At 39.7% G+C, this 23,374-nt stretch overlaps 1 protein-coding gene across 1 annotated transcript in view; it reads right to left on the bottom strand.

Moving 5' to 3' along the window:
• SNX32 (sorting nexin 32) overlaps positions 1-23,374 on the bottom strand; it is a 463,165-nt gene that overhangs the window by 255,231 nt on the left and 184,560 nt on the right. The gene's annotated exons all lie outside the window — the stretch shown is intronic.

Here is a 23,374-nt window from a genome sequence, read left to right as displayed (position 1 = left end):
TTTTCTGGGCAGGGGGTGGGGGTCGGGATGTGAATATTCAGTGAGATTAGTTTATGGTCTGACCAGTGAGGGATACACTTCTGGTCTGGAGCATAAAGTCCCCATGTTGGTGATGATCAGATCCAGTATGTTTTCCCCTCTTGTGGGAGTGGTAACAAGTTGTTCCATAGCATTTGAGTTTGTAAATTCTAGGAACCTTTGGGCTAGGGTGTTGGAGCTAGAGTAATGCTCCCAGTCTATGTTTGGGTAGTTGAAGTCGCCCAATATAATGGTGTTTGGAGAGACCTTCATATTTTACAGTGTTCTCAGGAAGGCCGAGTGGGGTTCCTAGGTTTGGGAGGGTGGTCTGCAGCAGGCTATAAACTGGAAGGCAGTTTTATCCACTGTTAGTTGCACATGGATAGTCTCTGATGCTTCGTGCTGTGCCACCAACCTGGATGTGTGGGTATCTTTGACGAATATTGATACTCCCCCTCCTTTTGTGGTTCGGTCCAAGTTTTGGGGCCGAAAAGCATGGTATGAGGTATAACCTGGTAGTGCTGGGGTGCTCTCTGGAGCCTTGAACCAGGTTTCTGTTACTGCACAGATATCGATGTTCTCCATGCTAAGGAGAGTTTTGAGTGCATGCATCTTGAGGTTTAGACTTCTGGCATTTAGTAGCATTACTCTTAGTTTCTTATCCCTTGTGATACCTATGGAGGTGGGTTTGTCTTTTGAGCCTTGCCTAAAAAAGGCACTATGGGGGTAGCAAGAGCCTTTGCTAATATCCGAAAGCCCAGGGGTGACAGGTGCAAGCCATCCCTAGCGAAGCATCGTGGCTTGTCGAGCATGTCATCCCAGGCTGGCAGGCATTGGATCCCCTGTGAGTGACACCAATACTTAAGCCAATTGTTGAAATTGATCATCTTGTCTTCATATTATGGCATCATTCTTGGTGAGGGTAAGATGCTACTCAAGGTCAGGGTCATACCGGCCTGGGCTACATGCTCAGAGAGCTCCTCTATGTCTCTTTTCATGTAGTCCAGGGAGGTACGTCTCAGGTCATTCATACCAGCATGGACAATGACTGAGTCATATTTGTACTTGCCTTGGAGTGACCTGAGTGCTTGTGTTATGTGGCGGATCCTAGCGCCCGACAGGCAGCTCACCGTGACCTTCTCCTTGTTCAGCCTGGAGAGCGGGGCGTCAGTGTGCCTGACGATAGAGTCACCTATTACAAGTGTATCAGGTGTGTTGTTTAGCCTTAAGGGCTCCACATGAATTTACAAAAAAACAATAAATATGACTTACAGTACGATTTTCAAACCATTGTTCAGTAGAAAATTCTTCAATTAATAAAAGCATATGAGCAGCATTCATTCAGCAAAGTTTAACAATATAAGTACACCTTACATAGTGAATTGATACAGATTATAGATAACAGGCAGAATAAGATAGGTAATGCTATGGATATAAAATGGCCAATGGAGATGATGTAGGGTTAAAAGAAAAGAAAACAAAAGCCCGAGGAGTAAATATAGGTTAATATAAGATAAAGTGAGAAGAAATAGTATTTTAGCCAGAGGGTGGAGCAAAAGCTAATCCGATTATACCTGAGATGCATTTTTAAAGGATTTGTGTGAAGAGTCTACTCTTATAGGGAATGGAATGGCATTCATATTTTTGAGACATGGCATGAGAATAGAGTATCTCCTGCTGAGGTAGTTGATTTGGTCACACTTAGTGATCGTAGGGTTCTATTTGGAATATGCTGAGTTAAGAATATACTGGCTATGTGTGGGCATTTTTCAGGGTTGTAGATTATAGTATGTGCCATACTCAGCCAAGAGTAAGACAAGCAATGAGAGATTTCTGACTAGATGAGTTTTTTTAGGGCTAAGCAATGGTGTGACACCTGTATGGTAGGTTTGCAGTGAATTTTGCAGTTTTGTTACAGCACTATTCTGTTAGGTTCACTTGGGTGGTTTGTAGATTGATAAGTATGGGGGCCCCATACAGATTGGCTGGAAGTAGGTATGCTTTGGCTGTACTTACTTTTACTTCTTCAGTTAAAAATGGGTTAATTTTGTACAGGATACAAAGTTTTTGATGTGTGTATTTTTTTTACTGTTTCTTTTATATACAGATCAAATTTCATATTTTCATCAATTACTAGCCTAACAGCTAGGAGTGTGAAACAGTTTCAGTTGTGGTGCTATTGGAAGAGATTATGGTGAATTTGGTTTTGTTCTATTGGAATGTTTTAGCAGTAAAGAGAAGTTTTTTTTTTTTCCTGAGGTTCAATCGAAACTGTTAGTTATGCAGCCAGAGAAGAGGGAGTCCTGCGTTAGTTGCTATATAATTTATCAGTAGTTTTATCTGAACATCTGTTCAGTTTCTGAACATCTGATGAGTGCTGAATCATCTGCATACTGCATGATAGAAGTATTTTTGGTTGATTTGTGTAGGTCATTAATGAAAATATTAAATAAGAGTAGTCCTAGGATGGAGCCTTTTAGAACCCAACAGATATAGGAAGGAGGAGGTGTCAGTAGTCCATTTTACTGCCTGGTGTCTATTGGATAAGTAATTTTAGAGCCATGACAGGGATGGACTGTCTAGTCTAAGGCTGAAGAGTTTGTTAATATGTTTAGGATTGGACACTGTATCTAAAGCTTTGGTCATGTCAAGTAATACTGCTAATACTAGTTTGCCAGTGTTATGGTGCTGGTTAATGTACAAAAATCAAAGATTGCAGTGTTGGCACTGTGATGTGGGAAGCGGCCATTTTACGTGGGAGAGAGCAGGTTATTGTTTGGTATAGAATTTAGTAGTTGGTGTTGGCTGCATTTCTCTAGTGCTTTGGGTGTGGGATAGGGGGAGAATAGCTAAAGGCAGATAGTTGGTGTAGTCTGTAGGGTGTCCACCTTTGTTGTTGTTGTTGAGTCTTTCGGCTTTTCCTGGTTAGGGGTCGCCACAGTGGAACTCCGGTCCATTAATGATTGGTAGTTGATTTTACGTGCCGAGTTACCAGCCCTGACGCACAACCTTCAATGAAGGTAAGCCCATTCACGCATGTCTCAATGCAGAAGACACTCTAACTGAGAATCGAACCGGACAGCGTCTTACTGTGAGGCGACAACGCTACCGCAGCACCACCACCGTGGGTCTGAAGTGGCAAAATGTAGGATTTCTTCCAGAGCAGAGGAACATAGCTCTCTTTGATGGCACAGTTGCTTAGAATGTTTACTGGGTAAGCTACCACAACTGCTGCTAATGTAATATATTGAGGAGAAAGGTTATCTGGGGTGAAAGTGGTAGGTCTGGATTTGAAGAAAAGTTTTTTTGATGAAAGAGGTTTGTATAGGTTTGAGAGATCTTTTATTTGGTTGTTGAACAGGCTCTTGTATAGGTGTCGAGGTAGTTGTATCTTTTAAGATTCAGGCAACTGTTTGAAGGAAGGAAGTGTTGAATTGGCTAGATATACCTTTTGTGAAATTGGTTGTTGTGGGAGTGGCTGGGTTGTACGTCCACGGTAGATGAGTTTGTTTGTTGATGACCAGAACATTTGAGGGTTAGTATGACCTGTATTGTATGACTGGTGTAGTAAGATCTTTTATCTGATTTAATCATATTTTTGGCATGATTTCTAAGCAGCTCACAAATCTGGAGATTGTATTAATTTTTGTTTTGTTTCAAGTGACTCCAGGCTTTGTCTCTATTTGTCATTAATAGCTCTGTTTGTTTTGTCCTAAAAGTTCTATCAAAAGCTAAAAATACTGCATTGATTGGTCCTGATAATATCCTTGGATGCATCTTTAATAACATGAAGCATGATTTAGCTGCATCCCTAACAACACCGTTCAACGTCAGCCTCCATACAGGTTTTGTAGCAAGTGATTGGAGAACAGCTACAGTTATTCCCCTGAATAAGGGAGGACCTTCCACAAACACAGACAATTACAGACCCATAAGTCTGACCAGCTTTGTATGCAAAGCAATGGAAAAACTTATTATGGAAGTAATCAATCAAGACAAAAGGAACCCCCAAACACTGAACCTGTCTCAGTTTGGATTCAGCACGGACAGAGAGGTCATACTTACTCAACCTGGTGGATTTTTTGCAAAGGTCACCAAAGCAATGGATGAAGGCAAAATGGTACACACCACTACCTCAGCCTGGCCAAAGTGTTTGACATAATTCCCCACTCATACATAGTAGAAAAGATAAATAAACTGGGAATAAACCCGTAGGTCAACCACTGGATTGCCAACTGGCTCGCAGACAGGATGTTACCTCCACAAAGCGGCAAATCACCAGTAGAGTCTCCCAGGGGTCATCTGTACTGGGACCTCTCATGTTTGGTGTCTACGTTTTGAAGTAGAAGCCAATACCAAATGGTTCTGGCTGTCCAAGTTTGCAGATGACTAGAAGCTAGAAGCAGTCATTGTATTGTCATATATATATATCACCCAACAGTGGGGAGGGAAAAGGCTCACAATACAGTGCACAGCAGTGCCACACAAACAGCTATTCTGCAGTGCCTACATATTAGTGATATCACCTATGTGCAAAGGTAAATTCCACAATTTTTGTTCAGACAGCTACAGTACAACCAACAATCTGTCAGTTACTTGTAAGGAAACCTTATTTTTTCAGGTACTGTTGTTCCCTTTGAATTAACTTGCCAGTTTTAGAAATGTTGGTTAGCAGAGGTTTATAGTTTTATACAAATGTTGATTTTCATGATGCCTTGCAGACTAGTTCATTTTAAAGTGATTCAGATTTGTAGACTTTGCAGACTTAATTTCTTATTTAAGGTTAATGGACATTTGATGCTGTCAGAAGGGCAGCTCTGACACCTGATTACCAGGAGTAATAGCTTAATATACTGTAGGTAGGTCAAATATTTCAGAGCAATATACTGTGGGTTGCTTTTTTATGATAATTATTTTCCTAAAGAAACATTTTTATAGTGAACTGTTAAGCAAAAATGTGTGAAATTATAGCCACATGCAAATTAAATTTACAGTTTTGTAAAATAAAATGAAATGCTCCACTTGCCCATATTTGACTTTTACTTTTCACAGTCAGGTATTAGAGAGCTCTGTTTTTGAAACAGAAAATATTTTATGATACTTCGTCCTGATCGCATTTTTTCTACTGTACATTTTCATTGTTATAAAATTGAACTGCAAAACAAAAATATGCGAGGTTATACATCCACATCCAAACACTGTACCAAATTATATTTGCAGTCATGTAAATAACTGTAAACATTCATTTTGCCTATGTAAGCCCATTACTCTTTGTTGTGCAGTAAACTGTTTTATTATTATACAAGTGTTTGTTGCATTCTTCTTGCCTAGGTTTGGATATTATTTCTTACTACTGTGTATCAGAGAACAGCACTCATCAGATATCAAGGCAATAATATTACATGTTGCTTCAACTTAATTATCTTTTTGCAAGTACATTTATGTGGTATAAAAGATACACCTTCCAGATTTTTTTATTTTAGTGGCTCCTAATGTTGTACATCTTGCGTTTGAATGAATACAGCACTCAGCTGTACAAAGTCCAGCATAACAAGACAGTTACAGTGCTTCACTGTACAGCCATACAGAAACACTGCACCAAATAGTATTTACTATCAAGTAAAATGAGGGAAATATTATTTTTGCCATTACTTGACTATTATTTCTCACTATCCGGTATCAAAGTAATGTACTTGAGAAAACAACAAAAATATAATGCTCTGTTTTTTTCCTGCAGTAAAACACTTTATTATATTAAAAATGAACTGCAGGTAAAAACACATGAACTCCTACATCCATGTGCAAACATTAAACCAAATATTTATAATCATGCAAAATAAAGTAAAATATTCAATTTGCCTGTATCTGGCTACTTCTTCGCTGTATTAGGTATCAGAATGCAGTGATTTTAAGCCATCAAAACTATAATCCTGTATATTGCATCTCTATGATTTTTCCTTCAGTAAAGCATTTTTACTATTAAAATTGAAAGTTTATTCATTTTGCCAATATTTCGCTACTATTTCCCATTATTGGGAATTGAGTAATAATACTGGTAAAACCAGTAGTGCTGCATGTTGCTTCCTTATGGTTACCTTTTTCACAAGTACGTTTCCATAGTAGAACTCATACAGTCTCAATATGATGCAGTTTGTTGGACACAGTGCTCTGTTTTACATTTGTTTGTGTCTTTCGGGGTCGCCACAGCGGAACTCTGGTCCGCTAATGATTGGCAGTTGATTTTTATGTACCGGCTTGCCAGGCCTGACGCACAACCTTCAACGAAGGTACGCCCATTCACGCATGTCTCCACGCAGAAGACGCTCTAGCTGAGAATCGAACCGGACAGCGTCTTACTGTGAGGCGACAACGCTACCGCAGCACCACCACCGCTCTGTTTTACATACATAATGATATATATATATACAGCTGTCAGCAGCTCAAAGGCCAGTATCTTGGGACAGTAAGGAGGTCCACAGTTCTGTAATAACTACATACAAAGAACCCATTGAATGGTATTTACCATCATGTACAATAAAGTGAAATACATGTCTTGCCTAATTTTGGTTATTACTTCTCAGTACTGAATATGAGAAAACAGCAGCTGACAAACCAGCACAACAATAATGTTTTATACTGTTTTTTAATTACTGTTTACCATCATTTTTGCAGTAAAACATTTGTATTACTGGAGACATGAATTGCAAAGCAAGAATATGTGCATTCCTACACCCATATGAAGCCCCTGCATTAAATGATATGTGCAGTTGTGTAAAATGATGTAGAATATTCTTCTTTCCTATATTTGGTTACTAGTCCTCACCGCTGGCATCAGAGAAAAACATTGAGACAATTATGCTGTATGTCGATTCACTGTGATTATTTTTAGAAGTGAATTTGCATGGTATGATTAATATGACCTGCCAGTGCTGTCCTTTACTAACACACACAGTCTGGTACTTGACATTACAGAATGAACACAACATTCAACTGATAAAGGCCAGCATAATCCAAAATGTCAGAGTGAAATGGTTGCACTTGCTTAAATAAAAAGATGATCATGGGAAGCATTTTGCTCCTGATAATATCCTTAAATGGCAGAATTAATGCAAGCTTCAGATTCTATACTTTTGGTATCTGAATGACTACAGCATTCAGATGTACAAATAGCATCCTAGTATATAGAGACAGTCAAAGTGCATTTTTCTCTTAATAAAAAAAATGTACTTTACTTTCCTTAGTGTCAGTTCGTATGGCTATATTATTACAATGTCCAGATGCTGTACTTTGTATATCTGAAGGAATACAGCATTCAGCCATGCACTGGAAATCACTACATTCAGTTGAGATTTCCCACGGTGCTATAATTTATGGTCATAGAATTGCTGTGGAAAACTTTTATTTTAGGTTTCATATGGATTTATTACCATACACGAATACTCTTGTATTAAAACTAAAAAATTAATTTAATACTTCTGATCACACCATAGTCCTTAAAATACATAGAAACAAAGTGCTACTGATTAAGAGTACAGCGGAAATTTTGCTTCCTCTTTCTCAGTGAAAGACATGCATTCTCCTTACAGTTCATAAAACAATATGCACACACGCTGATTAATATTCATGGAAGCAAGTGATATTGGTCTTTTACATATTGATTTGCATACTTTCCTTCCACATCAACTCTTTGATTGAAGCAATGTATTACACTTGGTCACTTGCTCATGTGCGTAGGCCAACACAAAATTGTAAAGAGAGGAACCAGCAATCTAAAGAGGACATTCAAAAAAGAGGCAAGCAATAGTTTTTCGTGATATAAACACTCATACTCATTACTGGGCCTTTCACCTCATTGTTTGTTTTCAAGAATCACCTTTTCAGGAACAGACATCCCAGTTCACATCCCACACATCATCTGTCATTTCTTTCATGTTTATCCTTATTTTTCCAGTTTTCTCATTCAGTTCTTCCAAAGTAAAACAGCTCTGACATCAGTCTTTCCTAAAGCTCTTTTGTCCCATCCATTCTCATATTTCTGTTAACTTCGACATACAGATACATCATCCAAACTTCATTAATTCCTCCTCCTTAAAATACCCTTTCTCTTCTACTCATTCCAGCTTCTTTTATTATACCAATCAGGCTCATCTATTGCAGCTCCACTGTTTATCTACTAATTGTTTTACTTAAAAACAGAAAAAAATCACTGGATATAGCATATATAGACCTCGTTGACCTAGTCTGTTATATACTACACCTCACTTCTCCAGATTTAATTTAATTGCAAACCTCACAGTAACACACTTCTAGATGTAATGTACACGTAAAAGCCTGGTTTCGATATGCAAAAAATAGGAACCAAAAAGATCTGTCTTAAAAAGATTCTCTTCTCCACTTGATGACTAGACTACTGTTGATCCATACTTTCAGCCATCTGTAACTTTTTTCTTTATGATTTTGCTGCCATGCCTGTCAAGTATCATGCCTTGCAAGTCAGACTGAGCTTATGTTTCAGAGCTGTCTGGTGAGCATCATTCAGGCAGTCATGAAGGTGTGTCCTCGGCAGTGTCTCAGCAATGAGGACATTTGTTATTTGGCTTAACCCCTCCCCCAGGGTGGGGTTATGCAGTGTGCATCACTTCAGGAGCCACTTTCCCCTATACAAATGTATGCTGCTGTGCACCTACTTCCGTCAGTTGGTGGCTTGGTGTACCATATGCATGCTCTAGGGTTGCCACCTTTCCAAATGCCCAAAGTGGGACATTTGTGCTACAAACATCAGATTTTGCAGGGCAAAACATACCCACGGCCAGTACAAAGGACAGAACTTCAGTGTTTTGCCTGAATAAAAGTTTATTCTTGTAGCATTTTAGTTCCTTATTCTGTTTCTTATAACATTTAGGTGTTTCAGATACAGAATAACTGTTTAATGCAACTATTACATAAAATATAGAAAATAATTTTGTCCTAAAAAATCTCAGGACATTTGCCATTTTTTCACATTTTTTGCAGGACACAACTGCCCAAAGAGGGACTGTCCCTCGCAAAGTGGGACAGGTGGTAACCCTAGCATGCTCCCAGGCTGAGGTCTTGCCTCTTTTCTCCAGAGAACTGTTAACCTGTTACCGGCTACATGCCCTCTACAGTAGGACGGACATGCCCACCCTCCCTGCCTGCCCCATTAAGTGCTGAAGCCACTAATCAAACTCAAATCACTTGAGTCATAGTCAGAACATTATCCCTCTTGGTCAGAGAACTAGCTATTACCAGCTGGAACTTAATTTTTCCAGAATACCCTTATAATCTTGTTTAAACAAAACCCTTATCAACACACCTTGCTCATTACTAACCTGCATGCACAACTTCACACTTCCCCGTTCACCCTAACATCTCCTTTTCATTTCCATTCAACACCACGTCACCTTCTATGTCCACATCCTTTTGATATTTAACAAATGCACACAAATCAGACGCATAAACTACAACTTTTGGAATTTTCCTTCTCAATGCATACACATCACATTAGCATTCTTTCATAAAACCCTAACATGTTTATCCACATGATACATACAAAAGTAGACTTAAAGGACATTCATGACAAGTATCCCTCTACACAGGACAGCCTGCCCAACTTTCTAATAATCAAAACTCTTCCCCCCCTTTCTCTGTCTCTATACAAGCCCCTTATCTAACACGCAGACTTCTTACTTATGTACTTATGCTTCCTTTTTCATCCAGATTCCTCCATAACCTCTAATGCTACACATTATCAAATGGCCTTTCTTGACCCAGTAGAAATTTTAGCAATCTGTCACTTCCTTCTCTACATTGTTAAAATGATCTAGTAGTATTCTCAAAGCATCAAAAATTCTTTAGCCATTCACCCTGCAGATCTGAAACGTAGCCAACATCTTAGGTAATTATTCTATCAACTGGTTCTTATGAAGCCTCTAATTCAGCTTTTGGATCCATAGTTAACAAAAAAATGCATCTCCAGTTATGCATGCCTTGAAGGATTTTGTCTTTTTCATATTTAAAACGAAAAGCACCACATTAAAAAACATCATCCCTGCTCTAAAGTAAACTAAAAGACTTCCAGCAACTCATCCTTAAGTAAAGGTCACAAAACCTTAAAGACTTCATATAACAAATCCCAGGACGTTCCCATTAATGGCTTCCTTAAATCATCCCTTTCGTGTGCCTGGAAAAAGTCTAGACATTCCTCAGCTACACACTGTTGTATCCTTTATGTATAGAATTTCTGTTCCCTCGGTAGAAATAAGGCAGTGCAGTAGGTTGCATGTAACTCTGTAGAGCACTACATGTGGTTTAGTACCATAATACATAACCTCATCTAAACCCCATTCTCTGTTGTAGAAAGGGAACGTCTTGGGAAGAACCACAGCCAGCCTCTGCTTTAAAGATTACTTCAACTACTCCTATCTGCACTCCTTATCTGTGGTCACTAATTTCTGCCTTTTCCACTTTTATTCATCTTCTTTAGGCCTTTACACATATGCATATCCTCCCCGTCTTGTTACATTGTCACTTCCTCAAAACCTTTGCAACCCTAATCCCACCACTTTATTAGAATTCACTTTTACCATAGTTACACTGTGCTTGCAGTGTCCTGAAGACATTTTTCCTAGGTTTTATAATGTAACTTTTAACAGCTTTATTCATAATAAAAAAACTCTGACTATTCATGTCCTTAGTTTTAAAAGTACTTTTGCACCCCACTTAACTTTTAATCTTCATCTATATCTTTGTATTGACTACCTATGCTTCTGTATTTTACCCTGCTCTCAAACTATTCCTTAACTTCCTCACCCCCTCCTTATCCAGCACTGACTCTCCCACACTTCTGTACACTGATTCTGGTTGCAGTTTAAACGTGTTTCCAAGATGGTTAATCTCTACACTCCATGTTTTTTTTTTCACTCATATTCCCATCCACAATGATCAGCCACTCCCACTCCTTGTTTCTGATACACTCTTCCCTCTTTTTTTTTCAATACACAGATTCACTCACAGCTTAACTTAGGTATTTGTTACCTATTCCCTACAGTTAACATTCTCTGTCTCCCCATCCCAAATCCATCCATGTCTCAATCAGCCCCAAATGTACAGTTTGATGGCAGCTTGACTAGATATATGTTATAACCAAACAAAAATGTAAACCACCTGACGAGGAAGCCACAAGGAGTAAAGCCATCCACAAACTGCAGTCCAGGAACACAAAAGTGTCTAAAGTAAAATAAATGACAACTGAATTCCTTACAGGAAATCATAAATATCAAAGACTCAGTAAAAACAAATGAGTAAGTTTATTAACAGGAAATCTAAACACTTTAATCCCACAGATATTTGTGACTTCAGAGATAAAACAAGTGACATCATAGGTTCATAGGTAGATACTAGGCTATCAGCCCTGGGGCCTATATAAGCCTAGCCAAAAAGGTTCCCTGGCTTTTGCCACCCAAGAAAATTATTTTCCTGTGCCCCTGTCGGTCAGTGTCTCAGAAGTTATCCCTGGGGTGAATTTTCTATTTCCCATCCAGTCGTCAAGATTTTTCTTAAAGAAGGCCAATGAGGAGCTTTGCTTGACATGAATGGGTAGTTTGTTCCAGAGTATGGGAAGTCTCTGGGACAGGAATCTAGCCCTCCAGCATGTTCTGTTTATTGTGGTGACAAGGTTTAGGTCCCAGGAGCATGTGGTATGGAGAGATTGGAATTTCTTTAAGTGTAGCATGTCCAACAGCTCTGGGTTTAACATAGCTTTGTATGTTAGGCAGAGACTGCCTCTGAGTAGGCGATATGCGACAGAGTAGAGCTGGAGTTTTTTGAGACGATCTGCATATGGCATCTGTTTGAGGCTGGTAATCCTTTTAGTGAGGTATTTCTGTGGCCTTTTAAATTGTTGTAGGTGTCTTGTGAGATACACGCCAAATGGGGCATTTTACTCTATAATGGGTCTGATGAGGGATGAGTAGAGAAGAACAATGACCTCCTTTTTCTAGAGGAGAACCCTTTTGTGATGAGGTGTGCCACACAGAAGGATTTCCTGACTACTGTGGCAATGTGTTTATCAAAGGAGAGACTACTGTCCACCTGTGTCCCGAGGTCTCTTATCACACTTTTGGTGTTTAGTGAGCTCCCGCCTATGTGGTAGTTCATGGGTACCAAGTTTTTCCCAAAGGGGATGAAAATGGATATCTTGGCATTGAGCTTGAGACTATGACTTTGACACCAAGCATCTGTCTCTGTGAGGCCCTTTTGTAGAATGTCTACATCATTAGGTGATTCTGTTATGGCTCCCAGTTTGCAGTCATCTGCGAACTTTGTTAGTCAAAGACCTTCTGAGTTGGCATGTACTTCAAAGAAGTAGATGCCGAACAGGAGAGGACCCAGACCAAGCCTGTGGTACTCCATTCATCAGTGGTCTGAAGTCGGACTTGGAGTCAGCTACTTTTACTGTGTGGGTTCTGTCAGTGAGCCAGTTGGCCACCCATCTTGTGACATAGGGATTTATGCCCAGTTTAGTGAGTTTATTTATAATTCTAGAATGGGGGATGGTATCGAAAGCCTTGGCAAGTTCAAGATAGGCTGTGTGCACTACCCTGCCTTGTCTACGGTTCTGGCGACTGCTTCAAAGTAGTCAGTCAGGTTTAGTAGACATGATCTACCTTTTACAAACCCAAATTGAGTTGGGGTCTAGGGTTTGGAGGTTACCTATGTCTTTGTTTATAAGCTCCAAGATGATTCATTCCATGGATTTTCAGACCATGCTCGTCAGGCTAATGGGACGGTAGTTTCCGGGGTCCGTGGTGGCACCCCCTTTGTGGAGTGGGATAACCGTTGCTGTGGGCCATTCAGTAGGCACATAGCCTGAGGTGAGGATGTGATTGAACATGGTACTTAGGTGGGGTGCTGATTCGTTCTGTAGTTCGTGCAGTATGCAGCCTGGGATGTTGTCTGGTCCCATGCATGCTGTGTGCTTGGCTTTGGAGAGTATGGTCTTTACTTGTTCATCCATGATTACAGGGGCTTTGCATTTTTCTGGTATTAAGATGGGCCCTTTGGAGGGTGAAAGGGGGGTAAAGTTAGCACTGAACCTATCTGCCAAAATGTTGGCAATATCGGTTGGTTCTGTATATTTAATGCCATTGTGCTGTAGCTCAGAGCAGATATGAGTGTTGCCATTGAGATTCTTGACATACCTGTAGAATGCTTTGTGGTTGTCTTTGGAATCAGTGGCGATTTTATTTTCATAACTGGCTTTGGAGGATTTTTTGAGGGATCTCAGCTTCTTGCTGTGGCTGACCAGGGAGTTCCTCCAATCTTGGGATTTTTACTCTTTTTTGTAACAGCTTCTTCCTTCTGTTGTAAAGTTTGTTTATGGCAGGGGACCACCAGATTGGCTTCCTTTTTTTGGAGGATAGCATCTTGGTTCTGGTGGGGATGGCACGATCCATGCACTCGTGTATGTGCTTATACAGTGCATTTGTTTAAGATTCAGCAGTCGTACCTCTGTTTTCCATCTGCGTGGGTGTCATGACATTTGTCACTTCTGTCTTAAGGCATTTAGTGGACTAAAGCAATACAAATAATTAAAATTAATTAAAAATAATGAATTACTATAAAAACAATTTAAAGTGAATGCTACAAAATAAAAACCATCCCATAAACCATATGACAAAAATGTAACCATTAGATACTGTATATGAAAAATAAATACACCGAATCCAAAAATCATTTGCATTTAAGTGATTTAAGCTTTAAAGTTGGTCCAATCGAACAGGTGTCATTTATTCCAAAAGGACCAGAAGAATTTAGTCTGATCTGCCATACAACTTCTTTTACTTCAAGCCAGATTTTCCAAGGACAACACTTATTATCCTGCTTTAATAAATCCAACACTGAAAATGTAACGGTATGACCTTATAGGTTCAGAGATTAATAGGCTAATGGCCCTAGGGCCCTTACAAGCCTAGCCAAGTGCAACTCTTGTTCCCTTAAGGGTCTAGAGCTACAGTCTATGTTATCAGCAGATCTAAATCAGCACCGACTGCTCCTATCCAAGAGGGACACAGGTGAAACTCCTGGGGTGAATTTGCAGTCTCCCATCCAGTCGTCAAAGATATGCTTAAAAAGGGTTAACAAGGGGCTTTGTTTAACCTGTATTTGAAGTTTATTCCAGAGGAGAGGCAACCTCTGGGAGACATATCTGTCTTTCCAGCAAGTTCTGTTGATGTCACATGGTAGGTTACAGTCCCTAGAGCGAGTGAATTGTGTACCATTTGACTTATGAATGTGCAGCATTTCCATTAAGGCAGTTTCAGAGGTTGCTATGTATGCAAGGCACAGGTCGCCTCTGAGTAGTCTATATGATACAGAGTATAGTGACAGTGATTTCATTCTGTCAACATAAGACATATGCTGAAGACTCTGAATTTTCTTTGTGAGGAGCCTTTGACATCTCTCCACTTGCTGTAGGTGCCTGTTTAGGTACATACTAAAGGGAGGATTGTACTCTATTATTGGCCTGATGAGGGAAGAGTACAGGGGGGTTATAACCTCTTTTGCTCTGGATGCAATTCCCTTGCTTATGAAGTGAGCAATTTAGAAGGCCTTCCTTGCCACCATGGAGACATGTTGATCAAGAGTAATGTTGCTGTCAACTTGTGTGCCCAAATCTCTCACCACTGATTTAGAGCTTAATGTGTGGTTATTAATATGGTAACCTGCAGGGACATTGCCTTTGCCAAAGGGGACGATAAGGCATTTTTTTGCATTGAGTTTAAGACCATGACTTTGGCACCAATCATTGATCTGCGTAAGTCCTTCTTGTAGAATGCTGACATCTGGGGTCTCGATAACTGATCCCAATTTGCAGTCATCAGCAAACTTTGTCGGCCACAGAGTTTTTTTTTTTGCCTGTACTTCTGAGAAGTAGATTCCAAACAGGGGCCCCAGCACTGATCCCTGTGGGACACCAATGTTAACAGGTCTGTTGGTGGAGGTGGAGCCCCCTATTTTGACTATATGTGTTCTGTCGGTGAGCCAGTTTGCAACCCACCTAACAGTATAAAAGTTTACCCCAGCTGGGTGAGTTTTTCAATGATGCCTGAGTGGGGGATTGTGTCAAAGGCCTTGGCCAAGTCTAGGTAGGCCATATGCACAGATATGCCTTCATCCAGGGCTTTAGTGACAGTCTCAAAGAAGTCCACCAGGTTCAACAGGCAGGATCTCCCTTTAACAAAACCAAACTGGGTCGGGTCAAGTGTTTGAAGGTCTCCTATATCCTTGTTGATAAGGTCTATGATGATTCTCTCCATGGCCTTGCATATAAGGCTGGTTAGACTAATGGGTCTATAGCTCCCAGGGTCAATGGATTAACCCCCCTTGTGCAAGGGGATGACAGTAGCTGTTTTCCATTCAGCAGGAACAAAACCAGTGCTTAGAATGTGGTTGGATAAAGTACCCAATAGTGTTGCTAACTCCTGTTTTAAACCATTGAGAACAAAGCCTGGGATGTTATCAGGTCCCATTAAAGCTGTGTTTTTGGCCTTGGAGAGAGCGGTTAAGACCTGCTTTTTAGAGATACTAGGTGGAGAATAAGTGGTAGAAATGTTTTGGGGTATATGTGGCAAGGACATGGGGGAGATGTTTTCACTGAACCTGTCTGCTAGCAGGTTGGCTATTTCCACTGGTTCAGTATATGTGGTACCATTCACTACCAGTTAGGCTCAAATCTGGGCTTTTCCTGTAAGGTTTTGGATGTAGGTAAAGAATGCCTTATGGTTATCCTTAGCTAAGGATGCTAATCTAGATGTATAGTTAGCTTTGGCTTTAGAGGACTTTACAAGATGTCTTATTTGCTTGTTCAAGCTGAGAAGGGTGTGCTTCCAGTTTTGAGATCATTCCTTCTTGCTCTTAGGCAGCAATTTCTTCCTCTTATTATATAACCTGTTTATGGCAGATGTCCACCAGGCAGGCTTGTTTTTTCTTGAGGATCTTGTTTTGGTCCTATCAGAAATGGCTGAGTCAATACAATTGTATAGATGTTTATACAATGCATAGATGTATATCCCAGTATAGGTGTCCTTGCCATCAGTGGGGACAGGAGCTTTAGAGCTATTAATGCCTTCTCTTAAGAGGCTGTAGTTTGCTTTGGAGAAGTTTTTTAGCCTAATTTCTCCTTGGGGGGGGGGGGGGGGGCGGTCAGATGGTATTGTTACTTTAAAAGAGGCTGATTTATGATCAGACTTCACCAGTGAGGGCCACACACTTATGGTGGTGCCCTGTTCTACCATGTTTGTGAGAACCAAGTCTAGAATGTTTGGACCTCTTATGGGGATGCTAACTATCTGCTTCAAGGTATTTGAGTTAACGAAGTAAAAGAACCTTTGGGCGAGTGTGTTTGTACATGCATAATTTACCCAATCTATGGACAGGTAGTTAAAGTCACCCAAAATCAGGGTGTTTGGTTGTATTTTGAGTGACTCAAGTAGATGCAAGTAGGCAGTGTGGATGTCATGGTTCATGGAGGGGGATCTACAGCTGGTGATAACTTGGAGACCGGTCTTTCTTATAGTTATTTGTACATGGAGTAACTCAAGGGAATCATTTTGGTTAACCAGTCTGGAGGTGTATTTATCTTTGATGAATACTGATACTCCTCCTCCTTTAGTTTTCATGTGCTCATTTGTGGTCTGAACTTCTGGAAGGCATTATATCCCGGTATGGCCAGGGTGCTCTCCATGGCCTTGAACCAGGTCTTTGTGACTGCACAGATGTCTGCATTTACAAGGTGAGGAGTGCTTCCAGGGAATGCAGTTTCAGATTTAGACTCTTAGCATTAAGCAGCATACGTTAAGGTTCTTTTCTGAGGATATTTTTGCACTGAGAATTTTGTTTTTGTGACATTGCCTAAAAAAAAGGCACTATGGGGAGGCAAGAGCCTTAGCCAGTAACCGAAAGCCCAGAAGTGATAGGTGGAGACTATCTCTGGCAAAGTAACATGGTCTATCGACCATATCATCCCAGGCCGAGAGGTACTGGATCCCCTTAGAATTACACCAGAAACTAAGCCAGTTGTTGAAGTCAATCATTTTTTGTCTGCATTGAGGCATCATCCTAGGTGATAGTAGAATGCTGCTTAAGGCAAGTAAAATGACTGCGCGATTATGGGGTAGTGTGCACCACGCAAACCCAAGCTAATGCAGGCAAGGAACAATGAAATTAAATTGATTTCAAACACTCTTATACTTATTTTTCAGTAGCAGGCGGTGGATGCTTTAAATAGCACAAGGAGATTGATTGCTTGATACTAACTTCTGTGCATCTCTGGTAAATGAAATTAAACTGATTTCAAACACTTTAACCAATAATAGCACACTATACTGGGCTCTGGGCCAATAATCACCACTCAGATAGGTCCTTAGCTGCACTCTACTCTCACTAGTGTGTAGGGGAGGCCCTCTTTTGTGGAGGAAAGCTGGATTAGTGTTCAAAAGCTGTAATAACAGACTGGGTCCAGCAAATCTGAACCAAGTCTATGCTAAGCCAAAAGTACAGGAAACAGCAAAAATACAGTAAGGTACAGTTCAAAAATAACAGCAGTAGATCTGTAGATCAAGTAAAACTGATATTTATTTTCAGTAGCAGGCAGTGGATGCTTCAGATACCACCTTCACGCATTGAAACATGTTTCCAAAGTGCATTTGTTGAATTACATTTTTATTAGCATACAAATGCTCATAAATATGTTCTATCAATAGTCTTTCTGTTTTCCTACATAAAACTTTGAACCTTTTTGACAAATAGTAGCCATGTATACAACTCCCCTAGTTTGACAACTAGCATTAAAATTTACTTTGGCATTTCCAAAACCTTATCTAAAAACCCTCCCACCTTTGAGAATGAAGGGACATTGTTGCCATCTACCACATTTATAGGTGCCCGTTTTCTTCTTATTCAGACCACTTATCAGACCTCTATGGTGAGAGGTACTCCATGATCATTCAATATAATTCTTGATATACCAATCCTTATGGTACACAATACATGGTTGATCTCCCACTGCTTGTCTGTTGATTTCCACCCATTTCAAGGACTTTCCAGTTCCGGTTTATAATCTCAGAAATGGTATCAGCATCTCCATTGAAAGTGAGTGTAAAACTATTAGTAAACTTGGTATTAACAGTTCTGCCAGTACTGTCCATCCCACCATGCATCCCCAGTATGGGATGAAATGCTCCCTCACTTATTTTATGGTAGGCCTCTTCAAAAACTCCAGCAGAGAATCTGTGGGATAGCCTGTCCTTAAAAATATAGACCTCAGTTTTTCACTTTTCTCCTTAAATAAATTAGAATAGGAAATCATGCTGCAGAGCCTAACCAACTGTTGCTTTACTAAAGCTTTCTTTTGGTGGTATGGATGCCAGCTACTAAAATGTAGCAAACTGTTAGAATAAGTTGGTTTTCTGTACACATTAAATATAAATTTTCCACTATTGTAATGTTTGATAATTGACACATCAATGTAGTTCAACGTAATGGCTGAAAAAAACAAAAAAACAAAAAAAAAAAACAAATTAAATGATAAAAAAGTGGATCAAAAAACTCCAAATGAAACAAGTGACTCTGATGAAGTCTTTAAGCCTGTAAGATGAAAGTGCTCAGTCTGTGGTTTTGTCTATTAATGTTGTTGTTGTCTTTCAGCTTTTTCCCGATTAGGGGACGCCACAGTGGAACTCCGGTCCACTAATGATTGGCAGTAGATTTTCACGAACGCCGAGGTGCCAGCTCAACATTCAACCTACAACGAAGGCACGCCCATTTACGCATGTCTTTCGAACACCCACCCAACCACGGGGAGGACATGCAGACTCCACACAGAAGGCACTCCCCGCACTCCAGCCGAGAATCTAATATTTATTAAAATAAATTGAAGTTCGTTTGGAGTGTTCTGCTCCACTTTTTTGTCATTTAATGGGCGAAAAATCCACAGTGAAATGTAAAAAATCTGTAGCATGCACAGAATACACTTTGGAAACATGTTTCAGTACATAAAGGTTATACCTTTAAATTTTTTCATGTTGGATTTATTAAAGCATGATAGTAAGGGTGGCCCTTGGAAAATCTGGCTTGAAGTAATAGAATTTGTTTGACAGATTAGACTAAATTCTTCTGGTCCTTTTGGATTAAATGACACCTGTTCAATTGGAGCAGCTTTAAAGCTTAAATCACTTAAATGCAAATGATGTTTGGATTTGGTGTATTTATTTTTCATATACAGTATCTAATGGTTAATTTTTATGTCATGTGGTTTATAGAATGGTTATTATTTTGTGGTGATCACTTTAAATTGTTTTTATAGTACTTAACTATTTTAATTATTTTTAATTAATCAGATAATTGATTACTTTGGTCCACTATATAAGGAAGTGATGTCACTTGTGTTATCTCATATGAAGTCCTGAATATCTGTGGGACAAAAGTACTTAAGAGTTCCTATTACTAAACGTATTCATTTGTTTTTACTAGAGCTGAGTCTTTGATATGTATGATTTCCTGTAAGGAATTCAGTTGTCATTTATTTTACTTCAGATGCTTTTGTGTTCCTGGACTGCAGCTTGTGGGTGGCTTTACTCCTCGTGGATATATGTGATGACAAAATTCTTCAAAATCTGCCTTCTCTCTTCCACTATACTTTGATCAACAACAGCTCTATCATTAATTAAATCCCTGGGCCAATCCATACATAATCCTTTTTCCTCCACCTAATTTATGCAACAGTTGTATCTGATAAAGGAAAAGGCTTATCTTTTTCTGCTCAGGAGATGGCAAATAACACAAAGCAGAGAGTCACTGTTTACTGACACTCTCCGTGGATTATGAAAGTAAGCAGTAATTCTGAATATTCTCATTCTAAGTAAGTAGATGCACATGCTTGAAGGAAATGGACATAAAAAAATGTCAACGAATGGGAATGTTTAGTGCAATTTAGGAAACGTTAGCTGAACAATAAAATCACATTGGTATGGCCACCCTATCATGCCAGTCTGAGAAGAACATGTTTGAAAACATTGATTATTTGTGCTGTTGCAGAAACAGTAACTACTGAGCAGATCATTTTAAATTTTTTTTTTTTACTTTACAACAATGGTCCCTTGATTTAAAATGGTGCTCCACCAACCAAATCTGCATAGGAAAAAGGAATAAATCCATGAACACCACTGGCATCAGAATTCTGACTTCCTGATAGCAAAAGCAGGTTGCACTCAGCCTTGGAGTTGAAGTTGTGTAGATAGCACTGCAGTTTTCATATTAAAATGCAGCAGTACTTGAGGAGATACCGTGGTTATTACAGCTTTAACTCTGACAACAGCAACACAAGAATTCCCTCCAGAACAAAAGCATTACCTGGACACTGACAGACGATAGTATAGGTATACGAGCAGGGTCTAGTGGCAATAATGGAAACTAAAAGTGAACACAGACTGGGTGGGCTGTAATGCTGGACTGTGCAGTTGTTTCCCTGGTACTGCAAAGTATTCTAAGGCACTGGTGGTAGAAGGGAGAGAATGGCATTAGCTTATTCATTGGTGATGACAGTAGAGGTGATCTGATCCCCCATAATGAAAGTGAAATACAAGAAAATACTACAGGTTATTCTGTTGATCTTCTTGTTTCGGATTTTCCCGGTTAGGGGTCGCCACAGTGGATCACCTGTCTGCTCATGATTGGCAGTGGAGTTTTTTTCGGTGTGTCAAGTTGCCCCGGCGCCCAACCTTCCACACACACACACACACACACACACACACACACACACACACACACACACACACACTCACACCTAGGGCCAATTTAGAGTGTCCAATCCACCTACAGCATGTCTTTGGGATGTGGGAGGAAACCAGAGCACCCGGAGGAAACCCACGTGACCACAGGGAGGACATGCAGAATCCACACAGAAGGCACCCCAGCTGAGGATCGAACCGGAGAACCTCTTGCTGTGAGGTGGCAACGCTAACCGCTGCACCACCATGGCTGCCCGGACGTCTGTAAAGTCATTGACTTCATGCTTCATACTGGCCAAACTGACAAGGGTAGGGATGGAAGTAATAAAATTAGATGAGTAAAGGAATTGCTACAGCCAAGAAAATTGATTGTAAGGGGATACTGTCAGCACTGTTAGAGGATGGGCATTGAGTAATGGCTGATGCTTCTCAATGTGCTTACATATGACAGCATTAAGCAGCAACAGAAGGTCATTTTCCCTCTCTGTAGATAACATTTAAGGCCACAGCTATAATTCATCATCCAGTTCTAGAGACTATACAGGTCAGGAAATTAACTTGTTATACAGGATGCAAAGGGCTACAAAAATAGTGAAGCTGCAAGGGAAACATATGAAGAAGGGATGTGCTCCCTACCGGGGAAAAAAACAGAAAGAGAGGACATATTTTGCATTTACAAAAATATTTAGGGTACTTGAGAGGGAAGAGCTCTGAAATGGAAAGATGAGCGTAGGACTGGACACTACTTCCACATGGGGGAACAAGCTTCAAATTCAGCTTAGAAAGAGAAAAGAATATTTCACTGAAAGGGTGGTAGACAATATAAGAATTTGTCAGAATACGGGATGGGAGCTGCGGTGAATAGCGAATCCATAGAAAATTCAATGATGCATAGAATATGGGAAGCAGAGAGGAATGGGTGGCTATGGTATGCTAACTGCAACTATCAAACTTGCAGATCAGTACCTGGCTCCTGTAGTACGGTCCAAATATATGTATAACCAAACTGGCACAAAAAACAGTGACATAGTCACAAAGAACTCTAGAGGAAATGCTTTAATAAGAAGGAAATGTGTAATATGTATAAAATATATAAAATGAGTACTTTCATCCTTAACAGTAGCAGAACATTTTCAGAATAGAAAAGCCCAACAAAAGAGCTTCTTACATAATAAACTAAACCAAATCACATGATCAAAAACATCCACTAATATTACAGAAGCCCAAGGAAAACATCATCAACTGATAGCAATCAATTTTAATAATCAATACATTAATAAAAACATAATTAAAATACTGATAAACTGCTTATTAAAATTAACCATATAAGCATATTATTTATTCCTAAAATAAAAAAAAAAACAGTCTGAAGTGCCCAAAAAAGTTAAAATCGTGAACAAGGGAAATATATGTCATATATATAAAATATATATACATATATACGTAAGGAAGAACAAAGTGCAGTGGAAGGCTTTTGTTGGCACAGCATGGTTAACAGATCCCTGCCACAGTACTGTACTGTATAAGCCACGGCAGCAGCATTCAAAACAGTAGCTGACATGATTAATTACAACAGCTTATGTTGTAACAATTTACATCAACTACTTCTCTGATGTGTAAAATTTTAGTCAGTGTTCATATATGGCAAACACAAATACACAGATCAGCAAAGTAAATATATTCTAATGTTAGATATCAGGAAATGTTGAGAGCGTACTCATATCAGCTGGGTTTTCAAGTAGGTTGGTCATTGAGGAACAGTACAGATAGACAGATGGCTATCAACGAATAGTGCAGGTAGTCAGTTGTTCATCAAGGAACAGTGCAGGTAATCAGTTAACTGTCATAGAATAATGCAGGTAATCATTTGGTTATCAAAGAACAGTGAAGATAGTCAGTTGGTCATCAAGAAACAATGTAGGTAGTCAGGTGGCCATCAAAGAACAGTGCAGGTAGTCAGTTGGTCATCAAGGAACAGTGTAAGTAGTCAGTTGGCTAGCAGAGAATAGTATAGGCAGCCACTTGGCTATCAAGGAACAGTGCAGATGGTCAGCTGGCCATCAAAGAACAGTGCAGGTAGTCATTTGGCCATCAAGGAACAGTGCAGGTAGTCAGTTGGCCATCAAAGAACAGTGCAGGTAGATATTTGGCTATCAAGGAACTGTGCAGGTAGCCTGTGCAGGTATTCCCTACCTAGCCTTACCAACATCCATGAAGGTACTCTTGAAAAACTTGCATAACAAGGAACACAGATTGCATTTTCACACAGCAGTGTAGTAATGGATACTGTGTTCTTAGATGTGTGATCCCCAAAACCATGGCAGATCTTATTTTGAGGCTAAAAGAAAGTGAAGGTAATCATTAGGAACATGCCAGAGAATGGAGGAGTACCAAGCACAATTTACAACTGCTTTCTACAAGATGTGAGATTACATTTATGGAAACATCAAGGCCTTTTCTTATCTTATATGTCATAAGACATATTCCCGGAAGCAATTTTTAACTTTGTACTAAAAAGGATTAAATGTAAGTAATATGCCATTAGAACT

This window comes from Protopterus annectens, chromosome 2.part0, assembly GCF_019279795.1.
Source record: "Protopterus annectens isolate FY-2018-M chromosome 2.part0, PAN1.0, whole genome shotgun sequence".
NCBI classification, from domain to species: Eukaryota; Metazoa; Chordata; order Ceratodontiformes; family Protopteridae; genus Protopterus; species Protopterus annectens.
The sequence above is the reverse complement of the archived record's forward strand: the minus strand, read 5'-3'. Positions and strand labels throughout refer to the sequence as shown.